A 21,321-nucleotide genomic window follows, 5' to 3' on the forward strand; every position below is an offset into this window, starting at 1 on the left:
ATCATTTAACAACTCAACCCACCTACGTTGCCTCATGTTCAGTTGTTTCTGATCAAATATGTGCTGGAGACTTTTGTGGTCGGTATATATGGTACATTTGACCCCATATAAGTAATGTCTCCACATCTTCAATGCAAAAACAACAGCGCCTAATTCCCAATCGTGAGTCATGTAATTCTGCTCGTGAATCTTCAATTGTCTAGATGCATAAGCAATTACCTTCATTCATTGCATTAATACATAACCAAGACCTTGCCTTGAAGCGTCACAATAAATCACAAAATCATCATTCCCTTCAGGCAATGACAATATAGGTACCGTTGTTAACTTCTTCTTCAACAATTGAAACGCTTTCTCTTGTTCATCCTTCCATTCAAATTTCTTCCCTTTATGAGTTAATGCAGTCAAGTTTTTTGCTACTTTGGAAAAATCTTGGATGAATCTTCTGTAGTAACTAGCCAATCCTAAAAATTAGCGTATGTGCGTTGGGGTGTTCAGGGTTTCCCAGTTTTCAACAGTTTCAATCTTTGCCGGATCAACCTGAATACCTTCCTTGCTCACTATGTGTCCGAGGAATAGAACTTCTCTCAACCAAAATGCACACTTAGAAAACTTAGCGTACAGTTCTTCCTTCCTAAAAAATTCTAGCACCATTCTGAAATGTTCTCCGTGCTCTTGATCATTCTTAGAGTATATAAGTATGTCATCGATGAAAACAATGACAAACTTGTCAAGATATGGCCCACACACCCGGTTCATGAGGTCCATAAACACAGCTGGTGCATTAGTCAATCCAAACGGCATAACCATAAACTCATAATGACTGTAACGCATTCTGAAAGTAGTCTTTGGAATATCCTCCTCCATCACCCGCATTTGATGATAATCGGAACGTAAATCAATCTTCGAATAAACCGACGAACCTTGCAGTTGGTCAAATAAGTCTCCAATTCTCGGTAGTGGGTAATGGTTTTTAATGGTAAGCTTGTTCAACTCTCGGTAGTCGATACATAACCTGAATGTACCATCCTTCTTCTTGACAAACAAAACAGGAGCTCCCCACAGTGATGTGCTTGGTCGAATGAAGCCACGCTCCAAAAACTCTTGTAATTGACTTTGTAATTCTTTCATATTACTGGGTGCAAGTCGGTAAGGAGCACGAGCTATCAGTGCAGCTCCTGGTAAAAGATCTATTTGAAATTCGACGAATTGGTGTGGCGGTAGTCCCGATAATTCTTTCGGAAATACATCAGGAAATTCCTTTGCGATGGGAACATCATTGGTGTTCTTTTCTTCGGGTTTGACTTTTTCGATGTGCGCTAAAATTGCATAGTAACCTTTTCTTATTAGCTTTTGTGCCTTCAAGCTACTAATAAGATTTAACTTCGCGTTGCTCTTTTCTCCGTACACCATTAAGGGTTTTCCTTTCTCGCCCAGAATGCGAATCGCATTCTAGTAACAAACAATCTCTGCTTTCTCATTGATCATCCAGTCCATGCCAATTATTACATCAAAACTCCCCAATTATATTGGTATCAAATTAATTTTAAACATTTCGCCAAATAGTTTAATTTTTCGATTCCGGCATATTTTATCGGCTTTAACTAGTTTACCGTTAGCTAATTCAAGTAAACACTTATTATCCAACGACGTTAATGGAAACTTTAATTTGGCACAAAAATCTCTACTCATATAGCTTCTATCCGCACCCGAATCAAATAAAACATAAGTAGGTTTTTCATCACTAAGAAACGTACCCGTAACAAGCTCTGGGTCTTCCTGCGCTTCAGGCTCATTAATGTTGAAGACTCTTCCTCTGTAGTGGCCCGAACTTTTCTATGTTATATATATATATATATATATATATATATATATATATATATATATATATATATATTAAATGAAATTGTTATTTACATGATTAAGTGTTTCCAACATGTTAAGCAATCAAACTTGTTAAGACTTGATTAATTGAAATAGGTTTCATATAGACAATTGACCACCCAAGTTGACCGGTGATTCACGAACGTTAAAACTTGTAAAAACTATATGATGACATATATATGGATATATATATATATATATATAGTTAACATGATATTATGATGAGTAAACATATCATTAAGTATATTAACAATGAACTACATATGTAAAAACAAGACTACTAACTTAATGATTTTGAAACGAGACATATATGTAACGATTATCGTTGTAACGACATTTACTGTATATATATCATATTAAGAGATATTCATACATCATAATATCATGATAATATAATAATTTAAAATCTCATTTGATATTATAAACATCGGGTTAACAACATTTAACAAGTTCGTTAACCTAAAGGTTTCAAAACAACACTTACATGTAACGACTAACGATGACTTAACGACTCAGTTAAAATGTATATACATGTAGTGTTTTAATATGTATTTATACACTTTTGAAAGACTTCAATACACTTATCAAAATACTTCTACTTAACAAAAATGCTTACAATTACATCCTCGTTCAGTTTCATCAACAATTCTACTCGTATGCACCCGTATTCGTACTCGTACAATACACAGCTTTTAGATGTATGTACTATTGGTATATACACTCCAATGATCAGCTCTTAGCAGCCCATGTGAGTCACCTAACACATGTGGGAACCATCATTTGGCAACTAGCATGAAATATCTCATAAAATTACAAAAATATGAGTAATCATTCATGACTTATTTACATGAAAACAAAATTACATATCCTTTATATCTAATCCATACACCAATGACCAAAAACACCTACAAACACTTTCATTCTTCAATTTTCTTCATCTAATTGATCTCTCTCAAGTTCTATCTTCAAGTTCTAAGTGTTCTTCATAAATTCTACAAGTTCTAGTTTCATAAAATCAAGAATACTTCCAAGTTTACTAGCTTACTTCCAATCTTGTAGAGTGGTCATCCAACCTCAAGAAATCTTTCTTATTTACAGTAAGATATCTTTCTAATATAAGGTAATACTCATATTCAAACTTTGATTCAATTTCTATAACTATAACAATCTTATTTCGAGTGGAAATCTTACTTGAACTTGTTTTCGTGTCATGATTCTACTTCAAGAACTTTCAAGCCATCCAAGATCCTTTGAAGCTAGATCCATTTGTCTCTTTTCCAGTAGGTTTATCCACAAAACTTGAGGTAGTAATGATGTTCATAACATCATTCGATTCATACATATAAAGCTATCTTATTCGAAGGTTTAAACTTGAAATCACTAGAACATAGTTTAGTTAATTCTAAACTTGTTCGCAAACAAAAGTTAATCCTTCTAACGTGACTTTTAAAATCAACTAAACACATGTTCTATATCTATATGATATGCTAACTTAATGATTTAAAACCTGGAAACACGAAAAACATCGTAAAACTGGACATACGCCGTCGTAGTAACACCGCGGGCTGTTTTGGGTTTGATAATTAAAAACTATGATAAAATTTGATTTAAAAGTTGTTCTTCTGGGAAAATGATTTTTCTTATGAACATGAAACTATATCCAAAAAATCATGGTTAAACTCAAAGTGGAAGTATGTTTTTCAAAATGGTCATCAAGACGTCATTCTTTCAACTGAAATGACTACCACTTACAAAAACGACTTGTAACTTATATTTCCGACTATAAACCTATACTTTTTATGTTTATATTCATAAAATAGAGTTCAATATGAAACCATAGCAATTTGATTCACTCAAAACGGATTTAAAATGAAGAAGTTATGGGTAAAACAAGATTGGATATTTTTTGATTTTTGTAGCTACGGAAAATATTAACAATTCTATACAAATCATATCCTAGCTAACTTATATTGTATTATATATGTATTCTAATATATTATGTAATCTTGGGATACCATAGACACGTATGCAAATGTTTTGACATATCATATCGACCCATATATATATATATTATTTGGAACAACCATAGACACTCTATATGCAGTAATGTTGGAGTTAGCTATACAGGGTTGAGGTTGATTCCAAAAATATATATACTTTGAGTTGTGATCTAGCCTGAGACGTGTATACACTGGGTCGTGGATTGATTCAAGATAATATATATCGATTTATTTCTGTACATCTAACTGTGGACAACTAGTTGTAGGTTACTAACGAGGACAACTGACTTAATAAACTTAAAACATCAAAATGTATTAAAAGTGTTGTAAATATATTTTGAACATACTTTGATATATATGTACATATTTGTTATAGGTTCGTGAATCGACCAGTGGCCAAGTCTTACTTCCCGACGAAATAAAAATCTGTGAAAGTGAGTTATAGTCCCACTTTAAAAATCTAATATTTTGGGATGAGAATACATTCAGTTTTATAAATGTTTTACGAAATAGACACAAGTAATTGAAACTACATTATATGGGTGAATGATCGAAGCCGAATATGCCCCTTTTGCTTGGTAGCCTAAGAATTAGTAAACCGATCTACTAATTGACGCGAATCCTAAATATAGATCTATTGGGCCTAACGAACCCCATCCAAAGTACCGGATGCTTTAGTACTTCGAATTCGTTTTTATCATGTCTGAAGGATTTCCTGGAATGATAGTGGATATTCTTATATGCATCTTGTTAATGTCGATTACCAGGTGTTCACCATATGAATGAATTTTATCTCTATGTATGGGATGTATATTGAAATATGAAATCTTGTGGTCTATTATTATGATTTGATAATATATAGGTTAAACCTATAACTCACCAACATTTTTGTTGACATTTTAAGCATGTTTATTCTCAGGTGATTATTAAGAGCTTCCGCTGTCGCATACTTAAATAAGGACAAGATTTGGAGTCCATGCTTGTATGATATTGTGTAAAAACTGCATTCAAGAAACTTATTTCGTTGTAATATATTTGTATTGTAAACCATTATGTAATGGTCGTGTGTAAATAGGATATTTTAGATTATCATTATTTGATAATCTACGTAATGCTTTTTAAACCTTTATTGATGAAATAAAGGTTATGGTTTGTTTTAAAATGAATGCAGTCTTTGAAAAACGTCTCATATAGAGGTCAAAACCTCGCAACGAAATCAATTAATATGGAACGTTTTTAATCAATAAGAACGGGACATTTCATCCTCGGCCTTGCCGATTATTATTCCCTTGGTTTGGGCACACACTTTTGTAATGGCCCTTCTTCCCGCATCCGAAACAAGTAATGTCTCCATTATTTGTTCCTTTAACCACTGGTCCGTAGACTTCACACTTCTTCGCACCATGACCCTTTCTATTACACTTGGTACATGATGCAGAACAGTAAGTAGTCTGATGGTACCCTTCACACCTTTGGCATGGAATTTTCTGCCTCTTGTCGTCATTGTTGCTATTGATGTTGTTGCGATTATTATTGTTGTTGGCACGGTTGTTGTAGTTGTTGTTGTTGTTGAGACGGTTGTTGTAGTAGTTGTTGTTGGGGTTACGATTGTTGTTACGATTGTTATTGCGATATATGGTGCGAGTGAAGCTGTGATTATTATTGTTGTTGTACTGGTGACCCTTGTCACTGGTTTCTTCCCACTTCCTCTTGCCTTCTTTTATTTTGGCCTCCCTGGCTGCCAACTGTTTATTTCTTCACTCAATCTGGCCCATGAGTTTATGAGCCATTCGAATTGCTTTCTGCATTGATGTAGGTGCGGATGCACTTACATTTTCCTGAATTATAAATTGCTGTCCTTTCACAAACGCGTCGATTTGTTCTTCCTCATCCTCAAACATACCAGGACACATTAGAGACAACTCTGTGAATCATCTCTCATATGTGGTGATATCATTTCCTTGCGCTCGTAGTTCTCTAAGCTCTGTCTTGAGCTTGTTGACCTCATTCCTGGGACGGTACTACTCATTCATCATGTGTTTAAACGCTGACCATGGTAGTGCGTAAGCAGTATCTTGTCCCACCTGCTCGAGATAGGTGTTCCACCATGTTAATGCAATACCTGTGAAATTATGCGTGGCGTATTTCACCTTATCCTCTTTAGTTGATTTACTTATATCAAATACGGATTCGACCTTCTCGGTCCACCATTTTAGTCTGACTGGTCCTTCGGTTCCATCGAACTCAAGAGGTTTACAGGCAGTGAAAGCCTTGTAGGAGCATCCTACAAGGTTCCCTGTAGAGTTAGTCCCACTGTTGGACCCCGAGGGATTGTTTTGTAATGTTGCCTGTACTGCGGCTATGCTCGCAGCAAGAAAGTTACGGAATTCTTTCTCGTTCATATTCAGGGTTTGTCTGGTAGTCGGTGCCATTTCCTTCAAAGATAGCCAAAAGAGTTAAGTTAATCATATAGAATATCAGGAGTAGTCAATAGTATTTCGTAGCATAATATGAACTTATTTATAAAAGCCTTTTCTTCATATTAGCGTTTTATAATTATAATTCGAGTAGTACCTACCCGTTAAAGTTCATACTTAATAGCTAATACACGATTCAACTACTACAATTCTATCATGAAAAACTAATTACAATAATACTTCATGTTTAAATCTTTGATACAATATTTTATAATCGTACAATACGGCTATTTTACATACAACATGAATTATAGCACACGATAACTATAATACAAGGCAGCTGTTAAGACAATTCTAGTTAAACTCAAATTGTTCAGTAAAAATACGTAATTCATAGGATCAAAAACAAGTCATGCACTCTGGTTTAACCAATATTATTTCCCATCCCATGTCCTATAACAACCCTCACTATTCGACTTCCGATTTTACTAAAATACCTAGAGTTGTTATATACGAATAAATTTAACGTTGACCGAATAAACGTACGCTTAAAATAAATAATATAATTATAAATATTATAAATAAGATTATGATATATAATATAACATAATTACATCAATGAATATATATATATAATATTTATATTACTTTTGTTATTTAGTTAATAGAATATATAATTAACTAAATAATAAATAATATTATAACATTTATAAAACTAATAAAAACTATAAATTAATAATCATAAATTTTAATTTTTATAAAAACTAAATATAATAATAATTTTTATATAAAATTCGTATTTAATAATTAAACAAATATAGAAATAAAATGTTTAGAAATATATTAAACAATTTTTTTTTAGAATTTTATACAAAATAAAAATAAAAACTATATCTACTTTTAATAAATAAATACAAAAATACAAACTACTTTTTCTTTTAAGATTTACTTTTAATAAAAATACAAACTACTTTTCTTTTAAGATTTACTTTTAATAAAAATACAAACTACTTTTTCTTATTTTAACTTTTAAGATTTACTTTTAATAAAAATACAAACTACTTTTTCTTATTTTAACTTTTAAGATTTACTTTTAATAAAAATACAAACTACTTTTTCTTATTTTAACTTTTAAGATTTACTTTTAATAAAAATACAAACTACTTTTTCTTATTTTAACTTTTAAGATTTTACTTTTAATAAAAATACAAACTACTTTTTCTTATTTTAACTTTTAAGATTTTACTTTTAATAAAAATACAAACTACTTTTTCTTATTTTAACTTTTAAGATTTTACTTTTAATAAAAATACAAAATACTTTTTCTTATTTTAACTTTTAAGATTTACTTTTAATAAAAATACAAACTACTTTTTCTTATTTTAACTTTTAAGATTTACTTTTAATAAAAATACAAACTACTTTTTCTTATTTTAACTTTTAAGATTTTACTTTTAATAAAAATACAAACTACTTTTTCTTATTTTAACTTTTAAGATTTTACTTTTAATAAAAATACAAACTACTTTTTCTTATTTTAACTTTTAAGATTTACTTTTAATAAAAATACAAAATACTTTTTCTTATTTTAACTTTTAAGATTTTACTTTTAATAAAAATACAAAATACTTTTTTTTATTTTAACTTTTAAGATTTTACTTTTAATAAAAATATAAACTACTTTTTCTTATTTTAACTTTTAAGATTTACTTTTAATAAAAATACAAAATACTTTTTCTTATTTTAACTTTTAAGATTTACTTATTTTATTTTAATTTTTTTTTTACCTAACATTTTCAACTATAAATACCACTTACATTTCTCATTTCAAACTTACACCTTAATCTCTCATTTTTCTCTTAAGAACTACTTCTAGTTGATATCTCGATCACTTACTTGCTTTACTTTCCTTTCTTGCGTGGAATACTTCAACTGCTATTTAAGGTGAGTTTCATTACTCCCTTTTTATATATATTTTTGGGCTGAGAATACATGCGTTGTTTTATAAATATTTTACGAAATAGGCACAAGTACTAAAACTAATTCTATGTGGGTTTAAACCAGAAATATACCCTTAGCTTGGTAACATTAAACTACCTGTCTATGTACGGTAGGCGCGAATCCTAAAGATAGATCTATTGGGCCTGACAACCCTATCCTGACTATGGGATGCTTTAGTACTTCGAGGTTTATATAACACACCTGATTCGGTGTACTTTCAGAGGGTAAAACATGAACGTTAAGCTTGTTACCGGGTGCCTACAACTTATAGAATGCTTTTATACACTTGCTAGTGTACGGATATTTATGAAACTGAAATCTTGTGGCCTATTATTATAACGAAAATGATTGATTTTGATAAACTAATGAACTCACCAACCTTTTTGGTTGACACTTTAAGCATGTTTTGTCTCAGGTGACGAATAAGATGATTGCCATGATTGCTACCTGATGAATTGAATGCTGCTACGTGGAGTCTTCATTTCATTACATTTACTTTGCATTAAGACTATTATTATTATTTCAGTTTAAATTTGATGTAAAACTTTTAATGCTTCCGCTGTTTTATTAATAAATGTTTTATTCAAAACGTCTCATATAGAGTCGTTCTCGTATATACAACTGTGATTTGATATAATTAGTCACAAATACCCTAGGCCCTATTTTAGGGGTGTGACAGATTGGTATCAGAGCAGGTTGTTGTAGAGAACCAGGATTGCATTTTATGTGTGCCTTATAAAATTAGGTACCTTAGCAATGTAGGACTACAACTTTCCTTGACCATAGTGCCTTTAATTGTTGCCTTTAATTGATAAATGTTACACTATACCTTAGAAACTATACTTAAATCTTAAGATTATAACATACACGATAATGTGAAATTACTCGAACGTCAACGCTACTTAAGGCCTAGGGTGATCCTTGGTACCACTATGGGACGCTTGTGGATTTCGAATGCCAAACTTAGATTTTGGTCGAGAATTCCTGGGCCAACCGGTAACAATTGATCATTCAAGTGACTCGGCGGTGGCATAGATGTTTGGGTATGGTGCACAATATCAAACCTGACTATAGTGATCATACAACACTTAGTCACTTACGCACTTAATAAGTGGTGAACTTATTAAGAACAACTCACTTAGTCATCTATCCTGGTTTTGTGTATTACATATGTATTACATGAAATATTATCCAAGATTTTTGAAACTCCTATAATTCATACTCAAACGTATATAACTCCCTGTTATATCACGTACCTATATGCCTTATGCCTTTATGCATCGGTTTGCGAACCGGGAAATGTCATTGGGTTATCACAGTATACAAATTGAAAGTCTTTAATCGAAAGATTATTAGATTACATACTTATCATTTTATAATCTCGACACGTCATACTGCCATTATTGGAGTATAGACAAATCATATCTTAGCATATCTATTCCCAATAGACCTTGTCTAACACTTTTCCTAAATTTCCTCCGTAAATTACAGAAATCTTTCTGCTATATATACGTATTCAAGGAGACGAATATATCATTCAATATTCAACACCCATTTCATATCAAACCCTATTCCAAACACATAATATGGATTTCTCACCTGATTCCTCAAGTTCTTCTAGCTCCAAAGATAGCGTGACAGGAGCACACCCACCGATCAATTACCGTGATTTCTTTAGAAAATGGGGATGGGTTCGCGAAATACTCACCCTATGGAGAAATGAAGAAGGTACTCCTTATCACGAGCCAAACTTACCACCAAACGTCGGAGTACTCGATCCACTTACCGGCGAACCTGGTCGCAATACCGTTTTCACTCTTTTCGCAAGGATTTTCTGTCTCGAAGGTCGACTCGATGTAACCAACGACAATATTCGTCCTCTACTCCCGAATTCTAACCAGAAAGGGTTATTAGAAGAAGTTAGAAGACTTCGAACTAAATATCAAGAATTGTCAAACCTTACAGAGGAATGGGTAGAACAAATCCATAGACTCGAGCGTAAAGTAGAAACCCTGGAGGAAATAGTGCGTGATTTGGTAGCTAGGCTCACACTTACTAACCAAGTACCACAAGCAGCACCAACAGCAGCACCAGCACCACCAGTACTATCAGCATCACCACCAACAGCATCAGCTTCACCAACAACAACATCAGCATCCCACGTCTCAACATCATAATCGGTACCTCAAACATCGACATCATACGCCCATAGATACTAAGGAATATTAGTAATAATGAGTTAAGATGTATTGACTCATTCTTCCTGAAGAATTATATATGTATACTTTATATATATGGTTTGGAACAATAATAAATCTTTTCGTACTAAACTATTACGCGTGAATCTTAACTAGTATGTACTACTTGGTTAATTCATATCACTAATACGCTATGATGTACATCCTTCGTTAATGACTTAACAATCATTAATCACTGCTTCAGTACAATAAACTCCATTTCATAATAAACTAAGTGTATTATTCAAATGCATGTGTGATTTTACACTCCTATTTTCGATGTACTCAAAAATTTCTCGAAAACATCATTTGTGCCTTATGAATTTCACAAGAAATCCACGAGCATCAACATCATATACTGAGATATATTAATAACAATGAATGATGAAGTATTGATTCATAACTTCATTAAAGAAATATTCCGCGATGATTATGTAATCTCTAAAGTTTTGGAGATTATTTATTCTCGTTTCAACCGTAAATCAAATGAGTTTAATATTATGTTAACTTATTAAATCCATAATTACATCTGAAGAAAATATATATGTATGTATATTTTCATAAAGATTGTATTTAAAAATTCTTTTGTACAAACTGTTGATTGTGAAAATATTTTAACGGGTAGGTAATACCCAAGAAATATCTAACATTCACATTAATATATTACATTGTACATTCTTCAAAATCCTTGAAAACATATCGGATTGATAATCAATGATTCGGATCAGTTAACCTTGAGAATGCTGATGAAGCAGCAAAAGCTGTAGATGGCCTTAATGATCAGAAGCTTGATAATAAAGAATTGTGTGTTGGAAAAGCTCAAAAGAAAATCTGGTATTGAAAGATGGATTGAGCAAAACATGAAGGAGACCAAGGACAAATCCCAAGGACTAAACCTATAACCAAAGAATCTAGATGATTCAATTTCTGAAGGAAATCACAGAAGATCTTTTTACGCATTCTAAATCCTTACAGAAGAATTTCTTCATTATCCATCGATTTTAGAAATTCTAAAATATCATCGTATCTTTCGTTATAAATATCCTCGATATTTCTAAAGATATCTTCATAACGATTCTTGTCCGCAATTAATTATCTCTTTGCAATATCTTTATTACATCATAAAGGAAAACTGTTTAAGTTTCTATATTCCGTAAAATTTAAATTCAAATTTTGAATGATTTGAAGTAGTGTTGAGAATTGAAGCATGAGTTAGTATAATATAATGACGTCAGGCCAACGTGATTATATTACAGTAAGTCATGCTAAATTTTTAATGGAAGATGATGATTCATAGACTTTATAATCATCATTTGCCATGTTACACGACTCTTACATTCTACTTAATCTCTGAACATATCAAGAAAATATATTTTTGATAGTTCTATCCTCAGTAATTCTGGTAATTTACCAAATCAAATCGTGATATTACGCTTAGAAAAGTAGGTCCATTCGAAACTTCATACCTACAAATTCTGGACCATTACTCGCTTTACTTAGAGTCGAGAGGAGAATAAAAAGGCAAAGAGCTCCGACATATAAGGGAAAATATGTAGCCCGATAACGATACCGAAATTACAAACCGTGTATATCAATACGTATTGCAACGTAAAGACATGGGAGAATTAAAAACACTATAATCCCAAAGTAATAGTAGAAGAAAACAAATTCCTCTGGTGGTAAATGAAAAAGAAGAATGACCGAAATGATAGTCAGAAAAATATCCAGGATAAGAACTGGATGGAGCATTCTCACAATCTTTGGAAGTATGAATTGAGGAAGACAGTATAGAAGTGGTGAAGATAATGAAACGGAAGAAGCTAATTTATAGCAAAATTCCAAACACAGCAATTGAAGCAATTCACCTCATTTAATCGAAGAAAATTTCAAATTCCTTAATTACCGGAGAATCAAATCTTATGGATTACGAAGATTTCCTTTAATCCCTTGAATTCCGGAAATCAATCGTGACTACGTCAAAAGTTAAGGCGAACATTTAATTTCTCATTCACTCTTTTACAATAGCTTCGTTTATACGCTTCCTATAATCAAATTGTTTTATCCATATTATTCAGTAGTGATAAAACTTTATTTTTTTCAACTTATATTCATCATTACAATATTCTTGTTGTAAACAATGATGATCTCTATCAAACTTCATGACTATAATTTTTATGAACTACTCTCTGTTTTTTTTCTACCCTAATATTGTGACATAAACACTCAAAGTTTTAAATAAGTTCAATACTATTCATAACACATTTTATGTGTTCAGTTTACTAAAATACTCGTATAACACCATCATCCCTTTTGAGGATAACCTAGTCAAATGACACTCTTATTAATCCTTTAGATAACCTCCGCATTAATGATAAAATGCACTTTATAGAAGAACCTGTAAGAAATTAGGGTTCGTATTATTTAAATGCATGAAACAGAACAATATTCTATCCGTTGGAATTCACGAAAGGCCCCGAACCTACCTGGGAACGTGAAGACCAGATAAAACGTAAATATCCTCGTCTAGGTACGACCAACGCCGATTGATGGCAAAAACTAAATTTCGGGACGAAATTTCTTTTAACTGGTAGGTACTATAACAACCCTCACTATTCGACTTCCGATTTTACTAAAATACCTAGAGTTATTATATACGAATAAATTTAACGTTGACCGAATAAACGTACGCTTAAAATAAATAATATAATTATAAATATTATAAATAAGATTATGATATATAATATAACATAATTACATCAATGAATATATATATAATATTTATATTACTTTTGTTATTTAGTTAATAGAATATATAATTAACTAAATAATAAATAATATTATAAGATTTATAAAACTAATAAAAACTATAAATTAATAATCATAAATTTTAATTTTTATAAAAACTAAATATAATAATAATTTTTATATAAAATTCGTATTTAATAATTAAACAAATATAGAAATAAAATGTTTAGAAATATATTAAACAATTTTTTTTTAGAATTTTATACAAAATAAAAATAAAAACCATATCTACTTTTAATAAATAAATACAAAAATACAAACTACTTTTTCTTTTAAAATTTACTTTTAATAAAAATACAAACTACTTTTCTTTTAAGATTTACTTTTAATAAAAATACAAACTACTTTTTCTTATTTTAACTTTTAAGATTTACTTTTAATAAAAATACAAACTACTTTTTCTTATTTTAACTTTTAAGATTTACTTTTAATAAAAATACAAACTACTTTTTCTTATTTTAACTTTTAAGATTTTACTTTTAATAAAAATACAAACTACTTTTTCTTATTTTAACTTTTAAGATTTTACTTTTAATAAAAATACAAACTAATTTTTCTTATTTTAACTTTTAAGATTTTACTTTTAATAAAAATACAAAATACTTTTTCTTATTTTAACTTTTAAGATTTACTTTTAATAAAAATACAAACTACTTTTTCTTATTTTAACTTTTAAGATTTACTTTTAATAAAAATACAAACTACTTTTTCTTATTTTAACTTTTAAGATTTTACTTTTAATAAAAATACAAACTACTTTTTCTTATTTTAACTTTTAAGATTTACTTTTAATAAAAATACAAAATACTTTTTCTTATTTTAACTTTTAAGATTTTACTTTTAATAAAAATACAAAATACTTTTTCTTATTTTAACTTTTAAGATTTTACTTTTAATAAAAATACAAACTACTTTTTCTTATTTTAACTTTTAAGATTTACTTTTAATAAAAATACAAAATACTTTTTCTTATTTTAACTTTTAAGATTTACTTATTTTATTTTAATTTTTTTTTACCTAACATTTTCAACTATAAATACCACATACATTTCTCATTTCAAACTTACACCTTAATCTCTCATTTTTCTCTTAAGAACTACTTCTAGTTGATATCTCGATCACTTACTTGCTTTACTTTCCTTTCTTGCGTGGAATACTTCAACTGCTATTTAAGGTGAGTTTCATTACTCCCTTTTTATATATATTTTTGGGCTGAGAATACATGCGTTGTTTTATAAATGTTTTACGAAATAGGCACAAGTACTAAAAGTAATTCTATGTGGGTTTAAACCAGAAATATACCCTTAGCTTGGTAACATTAAACTACCTGTCTATGTACGGTAGGCGCGAATCCTAAAGATAGATCTATTGGGCATGACAACCCTATCCTGACTATGGGATGCTTTAGTACTTCGAGGTTTATATAACACACCTGATTCGGTGTACTTTCAGAGGGTAAAACATGAACGTTAAGCTTGTTACCGGGTGCCTACAACTTATAGAATGCTTTTATACACTTGCTAGTGTACGGATATTTATGAAACTGAAATCTTGTGGCCTATTATTATAACGAAAATGATTGATTTTGATAAACTAATGAACTCACCAACCTTTTTGGTTGACACTTTAAGCATGTTTTGTCTCAGGTGACGAATAAGATGATTGCCATGATTGCTACCGGATGAATTGAATGCTGCTACGTGGAGTCTTCATTTCATTACATTTACTTTGCATTAAGACTATTATTATTATTTCAGTTTAAATTTGATGTAAAACTTTTAATGCTTCCGCTGTTTTATTAATAAATGTTTTATTCAAAACGTCTCATATAGAGTCGTTCTCGTATATACAACTGTGATTTGATATAATTAGTCACAAATACCCTAGGCCCTATTTTAGGGTGTGACAGATTGGTATCAGAGCAGGTTGTTGTAGAGAACCAGGATTGCATTTTATGTGTGCCTTATAAAATTAGGTACCTTAGCAATGTAGGACTACAACTTTCCTTGACCATAGTGCCTTTAATTGTTGCCTTTAATTGATAAATGTTACACTATACCTTAGAAACTATACTTAAATCTTAAGATTATAACATACACGATAATGTGAAATTACTCGAACGTCAACGCTACTTAAGGCCTAGGGTGATCCTTGGTACCACTATGGGACGCTTGTGGATTTCGAATGCCAAACTTAGATTTTGGTCGAGAATTCCTGGGCCAACCGGTAACAATTGATCATTCAAGTGACTCGGCGGTGGCATAGATGTTTGGGTATGGTGCACAGTATCAAACCTGACTATAGTGATCATACAACACTTAGTCACTTACGCACTTAATAAGTGGTGAACTTATTAAGAACAACTCACTTAGTCATCTATCCTGGTTTTGTGTATTACATATGTATTACATGAAATATTATCCAAGATTTTTGAAACTCCTATAATTCATACTCAAACGTATATAACTCCCTGTTATATCACGTACCTATATGCCTTATGCCTTTATGCATCGGTTTGCGAACCGGGAAATGTCATTGGGTTATCACAGTATACAAATTGAAAGTCTTTAATCGAAAGATTATTAGATTACATACTTATCATTTTATAATCTCGACACGTCATACTGCCATTATTGGAGTATAGACAAATCATATCTTAGCATATCTATTCCCAATAGACCTTGTCTAACACTTTTCCTAAATTTCCTCCGTAAATTACAGAAATCTTTCTGCTATATATACGTATTCAAGGAGACGAATATATCATTCAATATTCAACACCCATTTCATATCAAACCCTATTCCAAACACATAATATGGATTTCTCACCTGATTCCTCAAGTTCTTCTAGCTCCAAAGATAGCGTGACAGGAGCACACCCACCGATCAATTACCGTGATTTCTTTAGAAAATGGGGATGGGTTCGCGAAATACTCACCCTATGGAGAAATGAAGAAGGTACTCCTTATCACGAGCCAAACTTACCACCAAACGTCGGAGTACTCGATCCACTTACCGGCGAACCTATTCGCAATACCGTTTTCACTCTTTTCGCAAGGATTTTCTGTCTCGAAGGTCGACTCGATGTAACCAACGACAATATTCGTCCTCTACTCCTGAATTCAAACCAGAAAGGGTTATTAGAAGAAGTTATAAGACTTCGAACTAAATATCAAGAATTGTCAAACCTTACAGAGGAATGGGTAGAACAAATCCATAGACTCGAGCGTAAAGTAGAAACCCTGGAGGAAATAGTGCGCGATTTGGTAGCTAGGCTCACACTTACTAACCAAGTACCACAAGCAGCACCAACAGCAGCACCAGCACCACTAGTACTATCAGCATCACCACCAACAGCATCAGCTTCACCAACAACAACATCAGCATCCCACGTCTCAACATCATAATCGGTACCTCAAACATCGACATCATACGCCCATAGATACTAAGGAATATTAGTAATAATGAGTTAAGATGTATTGACTCATTCTTCCTGAAGAATTATATATGTATACTTTATATATATGGTTTGGAACAATAATAAATCATTTCGTACTAAACTATTACGCGTGAATCTTAACTAGTATGTACTACTTGGTTAATTCATATCACTAATACGCTATGATGTACATCCTTCGTTAATGACTTAACAATCATTAATCACTGCTTCAGTACAATAAACTCCATTTCATAATAAACTAAGTGTATTATTCAAATGCATCTGTGATTTTACACTCCTATTTTCGATGTACTCAAAAATTTCTCGAAAACATCATTTGTGCCTTAGGAATTTCACAAGAAATCCACGAGCAACAACATCATATACTGAGGTATATTAATAACAATGAACGATGAAGTATTGATTCATAACTTCATTAAAGAAATATTCCGCGATGATTATGTAATCTCTAAAGTTTTGGAGATTATTTATTCTCGTTTCAACCGTAAATCAAATGAGTTTAATATTATATTAACTTATTAAATCCATAATTACATCTGAAGAAAATATATATGTATGTATATTTTCATAAAGATTGTATTTAAAAATTCTTTTGTACAAACTGTTGATTGAAAAAATATTTTAACGGGTAGGTAATACCCAAGAAATATCTAACATTCACATTAATATATTACATTGTACATTCTTCAAAATCCTTGAAAACATATAGGATTGATAATCAATGATTCGGATCAGTTAACCTTGAGAATGCTGATGAAGCAGCAAAAGCTGTAGATGGCCTTAATGATCAGAAGCTTGATAATAAAGAATTGTGTGTTGGAAAAGCTCAAAAGAAAATCTGGTATTGAAAGATGGATTGAGCAAAACATGAAGGAGACCAAGGACAAATCCCAAGGACTAAACCTATAACCAAAGAATCTAGATGATTCAATTTCTGAAGGAAATCACAGAAGATCTTTTTACGCATTCTAAATCCTTACAGAAGAATTTCTTCATTATCCATCGATTTTAGAAATTCTAAAATATCATCGTATCTTTCGTTATAAATATCCTCGATATTTCTAAAGATATCTTCATAACGATTCTTGTCCGCAATTAATTATCTCTTTGCAATATCTTTATTACATCATAAAGGAAAACTGTTTAAGTTTCTATATTCCGTAAAATTTAAATTCAAATTTTGAATGATTTGAAGTAGTGTTGAGAATTGAAGCATGAGTTAGTATACTATAATGACGTCAGGCCAACGTGATTATATTACAGTAAGTCATGCTAAATTTTTAATGGAAGATGATGATTCATAGACTTTATAATCATCATTTTCCATGTTACACGACTCTTACATTCTACTTAATCTCTGAACATATCAAGAAAATATATTTTTGATAGTTCTATCCTCAGTAATTCTGGTAATTTACCAAATCAAATCGTGATATTACGCTTAGAACAGTAGGTCCATTCGAAACTTCATACCTACAAATTCTGGACCATTACTCGCTTTACTTAGAGTCGAGAGGAGAATAAAAAGGCAAAGAGCTCCGACATATAAGGGAAAATATGTAGCCCGATAACGATACCGAAATTACAAACCGTGTATATCAATACGTATTGCAACGTAAAGACATGGGAGAATTAAAAACACTATAATTCCAAGGTAATAGTAGAAGAAAACAAATTCCTCTGGTGGTAAATGAAAAAGAAGAATGACCGAAATGATAGTCAGAAAAATATCCAGGATAAGAACTGGATGGAGCATTCTCACAATCTTTGGAAGTATGAATTGAGGAAGACAGTATAGAAGTGGTGAAGATAATGAAACGGAAGAAGCTAATTTATAGCAAAATTCCAAACACAGCAATTGAAGCAATTCACCTCATTTAATCGAAGAAAATTTCAAATTCCTTAATTACCGGAGAATCAAATCTTATGGATTACGAAGATTTCCTTTAATCCCTTGAATTCCGGAAATCAATCGTGACTACGTCAAAAGTTAAGGCGAACATTTAATTTCTCATTCACTCTTTTACAATAGCTTCGTTTATACGCTTCCTATAATCAAATCGTTTTATCCATATTATTCAGTAGTGATAAAACTTTATTTTTTTCAACTTATATTCATCATTACAATATTCTTGTTGTAAACAATGATGATCACTATCAAACTTCATGACTATAATTTTTATGAACTACTCTCTGTTTTTTTTCTACCCTAATATTGTGACATAAACACTCAAAGTTTTAAATAAGTTCAATACTATTCATAACACATTTTATGTGTTCAGTTTACTAAAATACTCGTATAACACCATCATCCCTTTTGAGGATAACCTAGTCAAATGACACTCTTATTAATCCTTTAGATAACCTCCGCATTAATGATAAAATGCACTTTATAGAAGAACCTGTAAGAAATTAGGGTTCGTATTATTTAAATGCATGAAACAGAACAATATTCTATCCGTTGGAATTCACGAAAGGCCCCGAACCTACCTGGGAACGTGAAGACCAGATAAAACGTAAATATCCTCGTCTAGGTACGACCAACGCCGATTGATGGCAAAAACTAAATTTCGGGACGAAATTTCTTTTAACGGGTAGGTACTATAACAACCCTCACTATTCGACTTCCGATTTTACTAAAATACCTAGAGTTGTTATATACGAATAAATTTAACGTTGACCGAATAAACGTACGCTTAAAATAAATAATATAATTATAAATATTATAAATAAGATTATAATATATAATATAACATAATTACATCAATGAATATATATATAATATTTATATTACTTTTGTTATTTAGTTAATAGAATATATAATTAACTAAATAATAAATAATATTATAAGATTTATAAAACTAATAAAAACTATAAATTAATAATCATAAATTTTAATTTTTATAAAAACTAAATATAATAATAATTTTTATATAAAATTCGTATTTAATAATTAAACAAATATAGAAATAAAATGTTTAGAAATATATTAAACAAATTTTTTTTAGAATTTTATACAAAATAAAAATAAAAACTATATCTACTTTTAATAAATAAATACAAAAATACAAACTACTTTTTCTTTTAAGATTTACTTTTAATAAAAATACAAACTACTTTTCTTTTAAGATTTACTTTTAATAAAAATACAAACTACTTTTTCTTATTTTAACTTTTAAGATTTACTTTTAATAAAAATACAAACTACTTTTTCTTATTTTAACTTTTAAGATTTACTTTTAATAAAAATACAAACTACTTTTTCTTATTTTAACTTTTAAGATTTACTTTTAATAAAAATACAAACTACTTTTTCTTATTTTAACTTTTAAGATTTTACTTTTAATAAAAATACAAACTACTTTTTCTTATTTTAACTTTTAAGATTTTACTTTTAATAAAAATACAAACTACTTTTTCTTATTTTAACTTTTAAGATTTTACTTTTAATAAAAATACAAAATACTTTTTCTTATTTTAACTTTTAAGATTTACTTTTAATAAAAATACAAATTACTTTTTCTTATTTTAACTTTTAAGATTTTACTTTTAATAAAAATACAAACTACTTTTTCTTATTTTAACTTTTAAGATTTACTTTTAATAAAAATACAAAATACTTTTTCTTATTTTAACTTTTAAGATTTTACTTTTAATAAAAATACAAAATACTTTTTCTTATTTTAACTTTTAAGATTTTACTTTTAATAAAAATACAAACTACTTTTTCTTATTTTAACTTTTAAGATTTACTTTTAATAAAAATACAAAATACTTTTTCTTATTTTAACTTTTAAGATTTACTTATTTTATTTTAATTTTTTTTTTACCTAACAATTTCAACTATAAATACCACATACATTTCTCATTTCAAACTTACACCTTAATCTCTCATTTTTCTCTTAAGAACTACTTCTAGTTGATATCTCGATCACTTACTTGCTTTACTTTCCTTTCTTGCGTGGAATACTTCAACTGCTATTTAAGGTGAGTTTCATTACTCCCTTTTTATATATATTTTTGGGCTGAGAATACATGCGTTGTTTTATAAATGTTTTACGAAATAGGCACAAGTACTAAAACTAATTCTATGCGAGTTTAAACCAGAAATATACCCTTAGCTTGGTAACATTAAACTACCTGTCTATGTACGGTAGGCGCGAATCCTAAAGATAGATCTATTGGGCCTGACAACCCTATCCTGACTATGGGATGCTTTAGTACTTCGAGGTTTATATAACACACCTGATTCGGTGTACTTTCAGAGGGTAAAACATGAACGTTAAGCTTGTTACCGGGTGCCTACAACTTATAGAATGCTTTTATACACTTGCTAGTGTACGGATATTTATGAAACTGAAATCTTGTGGCCTATTATTATAACGAAAATGATTGATTTTGATAAACTAATGAACTCACCAACCTTTTTGGTTGACACTTTAAGCATGTTTTGTCTCAGGTGACGAATAAGATGATTACCATGATTGCTACCTGATGAATTGAATGCTGCTACGTGG

This window comes from Rutidosis leptorrhynchoides, chromosome 4 (assembly GCF_046630445.1).
Source record: "Rutidosis leptorrhynchoides isolate AG116_Rl617_1_P2 chromosome 4, CSIRO_AGI_Rlap_v1, whole genome shotgun sequence".
NCBI lineage: Eukaryota > Viridiplantae > Streptophyta > Magnoliopsida > Asterales > Asteraceae > Rutidosis > Rutidosis leptorrhynchoides.